Source organism: Mauremys reevesii, linkage group 3 (genome assembly GCF_016161935.1).
Source record: "Mauremys reevesii isolate NIE-2019 linkage group 3, ASM1616193v1, whole genome shotgun sequence".
NCBI lineage: Eukaryota > Metazoa > Chordata > Testudines > Geoemydidae > Mauremys > Mauremys reevesii.
The window spans coordinates 96,301,132-96,309,081 of record NC_052625.1 but is presented as its reverse complement, the minus strand read 5'-3'; the positions used below and the strand labels follow the sequence as shown (position 1 = coordinate 96,309,081).

At 40.7% G+C, this 7,950-nt stretch overlaps 1 long non-coding RNA gene across 1 annotated transcript; it reads right to left on the bottom strand.

Annotated features, from left to right (window-relative positions):
• Nucleotides 1-1,028: 1,028 nt before the first annotated feature.
• LOC120401789 lies at nt 1,029-5,849 on the bottom strand. The gene is made up of 3 exons (XR_005596730.1): nt 5,459-5,849; nt 5,168-5,258; nt 1,029-1,189 (listed from the first exon to the last, which is right to left on the bottom strand). It is a non-coding gene; the product is annotated as an uncharacterized LOC120401789 (long non-coding RNA).
• Between the last annotated feature and the right edge of the window lie 2,101 nt (nt 5,850-7,950).

The window sequence follows — 7,950 nt, the reverse complement described above, 5'->3', positions numbered from 1 at the left end:
TTGGGGCTCAGGAGGGTTCTCCAGGCTGTGGATGAGGGGTTTGGAGGGCAGTGGAGGGGGAGGGAGGGATCAGAGCTGGTGCGGGGGTGGCTCAGGGGTGCAGGCTCCAGGTGGTACTTGCCATTGCTTCCAGAAGCCACTTGGTTCCTGGCCAATGGGAGCTTTGGGGGCAGTGTGCGGAGCAGAGCCCCCTGGCTGCCCCTATACATAGGACCTGGAGGGGGGCCATGCTGCTGCTTCTGGGAGCCATGCAGTGTGGCCCCCCCGACCCTGCTTCCTGGCTGGAGTGCCAGAGTGGGGCAAGCCCCAGTCCCCATGCCCCAGCAGTAGCTCGAGGGCTGGATTAAAATGGCTGGCGGGCCTGATGCGGCCTGTAATTTGCCCACCCTAGCCTAACTCATTCTCTCTCTCTCTCTCTCACACTCACACACACCCTCACCAACAACCGCTACACACCTACTTCTTAGGCACCTAAACTATCTGACTCAAGGAAAGGGGTTTCTGATTTTTGATCACTAGCAGAGACAGGCAACTCCCTGCAGCCCAGACTTAACCACCTATTTAATTGAGGCTGATGGGGCTTGAGCCACACCCATCCCTTCAGCATCTCCCATTGGATAGCTTAGGTGGGGAGCTGCTCAGCTTGTGGGTTTTTATGGATCACTTTCTTAGGCTCCTGTTCCCCCTCCCTCCCCCAATTGTACAGGGAGTCTAGGTGCCTAACCTAGGCTTTGTGGATCCTAGTGGTTTTTTAGGCACTTAAGTCCCTTTGTGGATCTGGGCCAAATAATTTAAGTGGTTTGCAAAGGTCATAAAAGTAAATTCAGTGATAGTATTAAATGTAGGAGGCCTAGCTCCCTATTATCTGCTCTAGCTCCTAAACAGCTCCCTACAACTACTGCATCAGTTAGTTAGTTCATAAAGCACACCAGCCTTAGCATAATTCTTTGCCCTCAAAAAATAACTCAGACTCCACCACCACTAAAGAGGTCTATTAATTTTGAAATCAAAATTTATTGTTGCCCTGTTTTCTGATACCAGTGTCTCATTCTGACACTGCTATCACTCCTCTCCTGAATGGTGGTAGAAGTCCAGGGCACTGCAGATCAGCTTCTCTGTGCCGGTCCTGAACAAATGCTGGCTGTTGGTGATTCACTTCTCTGAATTTCTTTCATCAAAACTCAGCAATCTGCATAGTCAAGTCTTAATGTTACTTTGCAATGTCTCCATTAATTCATCAAGACTCACTGATCAGTAATTTTGATATTAATGCAACCGTATATTTCTATACCTGTGAACTTGAAATGAAGGCAAACTCTAAACATACACTAAAATGTATTAGTGTCAAAAATTAAGCTCTTTAACTTTGCTAGGAAATCTAAATAAGAAAATTAGAATAAGTAAAAGTAATATATGATAAACCTATTAGTTTGGTGGAATACTTCTACCCTTTTAGCAAAGAAAAAAACTAGTCAAACAACCAAAAGACCGCAAGACACAGGTTACCTCATTCATACTTGCCATATGTCCTTCAAAGTCAATTATGGCAGCTTCTTTAGTGGTTGTCTGTTCTAAGCCTAGCTATGAAAACAAGTGCTTTGGCTTTCATCACACAGAGGTATCCATCTGACACTTGTCTCCTGACAAATACACACTGCAGCTACATTTACACTAGTGGGCATGGAATATAGCGGGGGAGGGATAGCTCAGTGGTTTGAGCATTAGCCTGCTAAACCCAGAGTTGTGAGTTCAGTCTTTGAGGGGGGCATTTAGGGATCAGGGCAAAAATCTGGGGATTGGCTCTGCTTTGAGCAGGGGGTTGGAGTAGATGACCTCTTGAGATTCCTTCCAACCCCAATTTTCTATGATTAAAGCATGTTTAAAGACAGAAGATTTGGGATTTTCATTAATTGAGCAGCAGCACAAAGCAGTCTTCCTTTTATGCACACAGATGAATTACTAGATGAATTGTACTAATCCATCATGTTCTTTATGCCTGCACTGCAAGAATACATTGAATAATCTAGTAAACAAACAATATAGTAGCAATGATTACTCTCCTTGAAGCCTCATCCTTTCTTGGTTTTCTGGGTTCCATCCTCTCCTGGTTCTCTTCCAACCTCTCCAGTTATTTCTTTAGCTTCTCTTGTTTGGTGGGTTCTCCCCACTCCTTTATTTTTTTATTTTTTTATTTTTTTGCAATAGTCCCACAGGACTCTGTCTTTAGCCCACTTCTTTTCAAGCTTTGTATCCTTTTTCTAGGTGATCTCAGCCACTTGTGCAGTTTCAACTACCTTTTCCATAGTGACTGATAAATCTACCTCACCATCCCAGCTTATTGCCCTCCAACCAATCCCCATCTTGGTCTGTTTATCATCTCCTCCTGGACACTTCTTAATATTTGATTTCCAGTAGCAGCAGTTCATCTTGAATGAACACAAATATGAAAGTTTGGTAGTTTAGGTGATAAAATTTTGCAAGATTGACCTTTCTCCAGTAACTATCTTGTTGACTTTCAGAACAAGTATACATAAGTGAAGACAATGAGTATGATGAAAACAGTGTCACGTATTCACTCCAAATGTCAACAACTCCTCCAGGACACATGTTTTTGGTTCTGTTTCATCTTGCTCAACCACAGAGGCCAATTTGGGAGGTAGTATCAGGAGAGAAGTTTGACAAACTATGACAAGAAGGCGTAGTCCAAAGACTGATGGACTGAGGCAAAGCAAGTGAATTTTTTCAGTCAGTTAATGGGAATTAACTGAGCAGTACTGTGTTGGAAATCTGGGTGGTGGTGGGGAATTACCTATTAAATCACTCTCTAGAGTTTTTTGCCTTAACATGTTCACAAAGTGGCAGTTAAGTGGAGTCTTTGTTGGTTAGCAAGGAAAAGTAAAATTACTTTGAATTTCATCCTGATTTCTCTTTCTTTCACCTGGAGTGATTCCCCCCACCCACTTTAAAGCAGCATATACCATCTTCATTCCCACATGTCACCTTTGCTTTTGCTGCTAGTCAGACTCATTTATTGGATAACAGCAGTAACTGCACCTTCTGCAGCTGGATGGCTTGTTTTACTACCTGTAGCTTAAAAGCAAGCACAGTATTTTCTTTATATTCCACAACGTGAAGAAAGCTGAAAGGCTGAGAGCAAAACAAATCTTGCATTTCACAGAAATTTGAAGTCCCTTCATTCTACACAGCTGCAATTTAATTGAGCTATATTTTTCTTGCCAGAGGAGCAAAGTTGCATGAGAATCAGAATGGCAAATCCATTTCATGGAGGATTTCATTATTTCAAAATTTAATTTCAATCCAGTTAAGAAAAAAAAATCTGAATTTTGAAATTCTCCATGGTAAAAATTCTGAAAATAAAATTTTCAAAGTCAATCAAAATATTGTTGACCAAGTCTAACTAAATGTTTTGTGTTGATTTTGACTTAATTTGTTACAATACAATTTAAAAAAAAATTTCAAAATGAAAATGTTTTCAATATGGAAAACTGAAAAGTTTAGTTCCAATGTTGAAATAGGATGTTTCAATACCATCAAATGACTTCTCCTTTTCCCTCCCCTCTGAAACAAAATTTTGCCAAAAATCAACCAGATTTTGCAAAGCATGTTGATTTTTACATAGTTGCATACTCTAATGGCAACTGGTTTCATTGACATTTATCTGCTCAGGTCTACATGAGATTGTCTGAGTTACCATACATGGAACACAGTATAAGTTAGAAAAGCCTTAAGGGGAAGGGTGGGGTGGCAGGTAGCAGCTGCACAAGCTGAGGCCAGAAGGTAGGGAATGCAAAAGTAGGTTAAAGCCACATTTACTCTGCCTGCCCCTGCCATCCCTGCTCCAAGCACAGAAACCAAATAACTAAGAACCGGGCCCGTTATTTTTCCAGCTCATGAAACCACATATCTTACTAGGCATTTCCTTCCACTACAATTTCTTTTAAAGTACAATTTCTAGACATTTGTTCTTCATAGTAGAAGATGACAGAACAAGAACACAAAGGAAAAATACAAAGCATTTTAAGGAATGAATTATTTCTACAGTACTGTTATCCAGGGGACACAAGGTGAGTTGGTGAAAGACAGAGAACAGAAGCATCCACTTCCAGGAAGTGGTCTCAGAAATAATAGCCATTCCATATCCCTATGATTGTTTGCTCTCTTCTTCAAATTTACAAACACCATATTTATCTATCTTCATGCAGGGGATCTATTCACAAGCATAACACAGTTGTTGATACTGCTCTGAAGGCAGCATGACTTTACTGACACTAAAATAAGATAAACATTTTACTGTTAAAAAAAAAAAGCAGAAATGCTGCTAATGTGTATTGCTGTATATACTCTTTCTTATTTCATTAAGGAGAAGAACTGTAGGAAAATTGCTACCACTAGGGCTATGGTCACTTAGTTTTAACAACTCTAGCATAGCCATGCATTAGCACAAGTGTGGGCATTTGCAGTTATGTGACAACTATTTTTTTAAGCAGTTTTAATAGTTTGGAAAGTGGAGGATTGTTAGCATCAACCTGAGCTGAAGATGGGCAGTATGAAAACTCTGCACAATTGTCTCAGGGCAATACACCTGCTATTCCAACAGTGACATCATTCCAGTGGGAATTCTGGGTGCTTAGCTGCTCTGAAAATCCAGGTTATTTACTTAGAAGCCTACATCTGTATTTAAGCATCTATGTTAATGAACAATGGGTAATGAAGTTACATTTACACAGATATCCATCTAAATGTATGTGTATCAAAGCACCCTACTGACTGAATAAAAATAGTACCATGTGTTAATAATAATAATTGTGTTACCATAGCACTTAGGGACTTGAGTCATAGACCAGGACCTCACTGTGCTAGGCACCATATAAATACAGAACAAAGACAGCTTGTAAGCTCCTTTGGGCAGCAGCAAAGTATGAGAGACAACAACTAGATATAGACAGAAGGGGAATTATAAGTAAAATAATGAGACAATACTGGTCTTCATGGTAGGTAGTGGTCTCAGCCTAACCAGAGAAATGTAGTCACCTCTGGTGTGAAACATGCCCAGACAGCTGTCTGCTAATGAAAGTAATGGAATATTATATCCATGGACACTACAGGGATAATTAAGGTAGGTTGAATATAATTAGTCATATTTCACCTTGGCCAGGACACTAGATCAACAACGTCAGCGCTTCTGAAGAGTGCCATGGGATCATCAATGATTGCAGATTGTCAAGACTGACATAGTTCTAGTTGGAAAAAGAAAAGGAACAGGTGGAACCAGATTCTGCACCCACTTACACTGCTGGAAACTTGAGGTGATGCCACTGTTTTTAAACTGTTCTCCAGCTTTACACCAGTTTATTTTTTTGCCTACAGTAAGTCCACAGTGCTCTCTCCTGATAAGATAGAAATGAAAATGATCACAAATGAGAAACAAGAGGTTTACCTATCCTATCATCATCCGTATATGGTGGCAAGGTACCTCCTTCACCTCCTCAGCCTCAGAATTTCTTCCTGTGGTGGTGGTGGGAGGAGCCTGGAGTAAATCAGTCCTGCTCTGGAGGTTGTTAATTTGTCACTTTGGTTTACTTTTCAGTAATTACAAGGTGGGCTTCAGAGTAGGACCAAATAGGGAGGGTTTTTTGGCTCAAAGAACTAGCACCTCCTGACACAAAAATAAATACCTTTCCCTGCCTACACTCTGGTGGGTTGTCTAATTACACTGGCTTCTGGTTTCCAGTCCTTCCCCAAACAGAAGTTAATTTTGTTGTTTCCTCAATAGGAAGGAGAGTAGCTTTCCACCCAAAAGAATCCTTTTCTTGCTGCTACAGCTTGTTTCCAATCCCTGCTCATTTTCACTCACCAGAAGGGGCGGGGGGGGGGTGTTAAAGTCACTGGCATTTAATTGGACTCAGGAGTCTCTAACTGGCCTGAGTTCATAGGGAAAAGGGCCTTCACCATTCCAGGCCTTTTATACCTGCCACACTCTCATAGATGTCAGGTCTGACTTTGTCACAATATGCAAAAAGGAGTCACTCTCAACACTAAAATCTTTGATTTGGATAAAGCAGACTTCATTTTGCCAATTAGCCATCACTTGAAAACATTAGAAGTACTCTAGTTTATGTCTGTTGAAGTCCCATGTTACTGCATTCTTTGATGGCTTTAAATTATATGGCTGTCTAAATGTGTAGTAAACACTACAATGAATGAGATGCCTATAACAGTATATTTACCCAAATATGCAGTCAGATATTGATCCCAACATGGAGCTCTTGTAAACAAAGTCATAGAAGCTATCTGAAGTGTTTGTGTGACAATGCTTATATAACAAAATAATCCAGCTAAAATTTGAAAATATAAATTAGCAAGGAAATCAAGCCAAGCAGGAAGTTTCACCCAGGCTACATTTACACTGCAAAGCAGTGAGGGATTTTTTGTTTTAAAGAGTTTGTACAAATGGTTTCCACTACCATAGTGGTGCAGCTGCTTAGATGGACACACACAAATACCTTCAAGTAGTACATTGTATTTGAAAAATATTCTCAACGTCACATTGTCCTGAATTAACTGGTGACCCAGCCATTCCAGATAAAACTATTTTCAAAAGCAGTTTTCAAAATTTTTTTTTAATAATGCTTGTTGTTTTAGTTGATGCAGCCTTAACAATCTGTGGGAAATAGATGTTGTGGGTTTCAGTCCACTTCATAGTGGACATGTATAGAAAGCATAAAAATAATTGCTATTTAGAAATGTTGGCCTAGATTATTTTTTAAAGCATGCATATGCTGTTTTTTTTTGTTTTTTTTTAACCATGCAGCTGACCTGTATGCTCACAAATCCTGATATGGTCTATAAATAAGGGCTTCTAGATGCATAAGCCTCTGTGTATGTATGTATGTGTGCAAATGCTGCAATACACACAGATGTCAGCCACATGCAAAAACTGTGCACTCACTTTCACACACTTTAAACCTGACTTTTTTAATATAATGTTCAGAGAGGCCTGGGATTGAATCAATGGTACCATTAAAGGGTCTTCTTGTGCCTTCCCTGGCTCTGTCGAGTGGAAAAAGGACTTTAGTGTCCAGCATTGTCAATCCACTTTCTTTCATTAACACAGTTCTTTTAAATATGTGTTTTTAATTTGAGATTGCTCATCAACATCCTGAAGGAGTATGACATTTGACAAATATGCCTTAATCACTGAAGCCATAAAAGGGTCCTTATAACAGAAATTCTACCACCTTGTCATCTAGCTCTCCTACAGTTGATCCATTTCTCCACTACGGGAAATTCACAAAAAATAAGTTTTCCAGAGCACATACATTCCAATATTTGATAGATAAATATTCACAGACTTTCATCCTTTCTGATGGCTTGTCATTTACTAGAACAACTCCTCAGGCATTATCTTCTGAGGTGATATAAAGTAAAACTTATTTTCAGTAACCTGCTTCACTTAAACTAGAGGCAATGCAAGTGGTTAACCTGTAGTTAAGCCCTTCAACCCGACCTGAACCCAACAGGACCTGACTACAAGTGTTGGGTCCAGGTCAGGTCAGGTGGGAAAACAACTAGATCCCTTTGGGCTCAAATCAGCTCTCCTCCTCCTACCCAGGGAATCGGTTTGGTGGTGGCTGAGTGCCCCGCTCTTGCTGGCCACCACCACCTCACTGAGATGTGTGTGTCATAGATCCACAGGGTCTGGTGATCTTGAACATCTCTGGAATAGTCTCTGGGAGACCCTTTCAGTGTGCCAGCCCCCTTAGGGTTACACTCTTTCACCAGGGTAAGCCACTTGGCTTCACTGCCTCATTAGACAGAACCTTGAAGCCTTCAGCACCCCTGCTTCATCCTGTAAGCTCCCTTCAGCAAGTCCATTTGAGTTGGACACCTGAGAGAGACTTGTATACCCAAAAGAAGCAATGCCCCCTC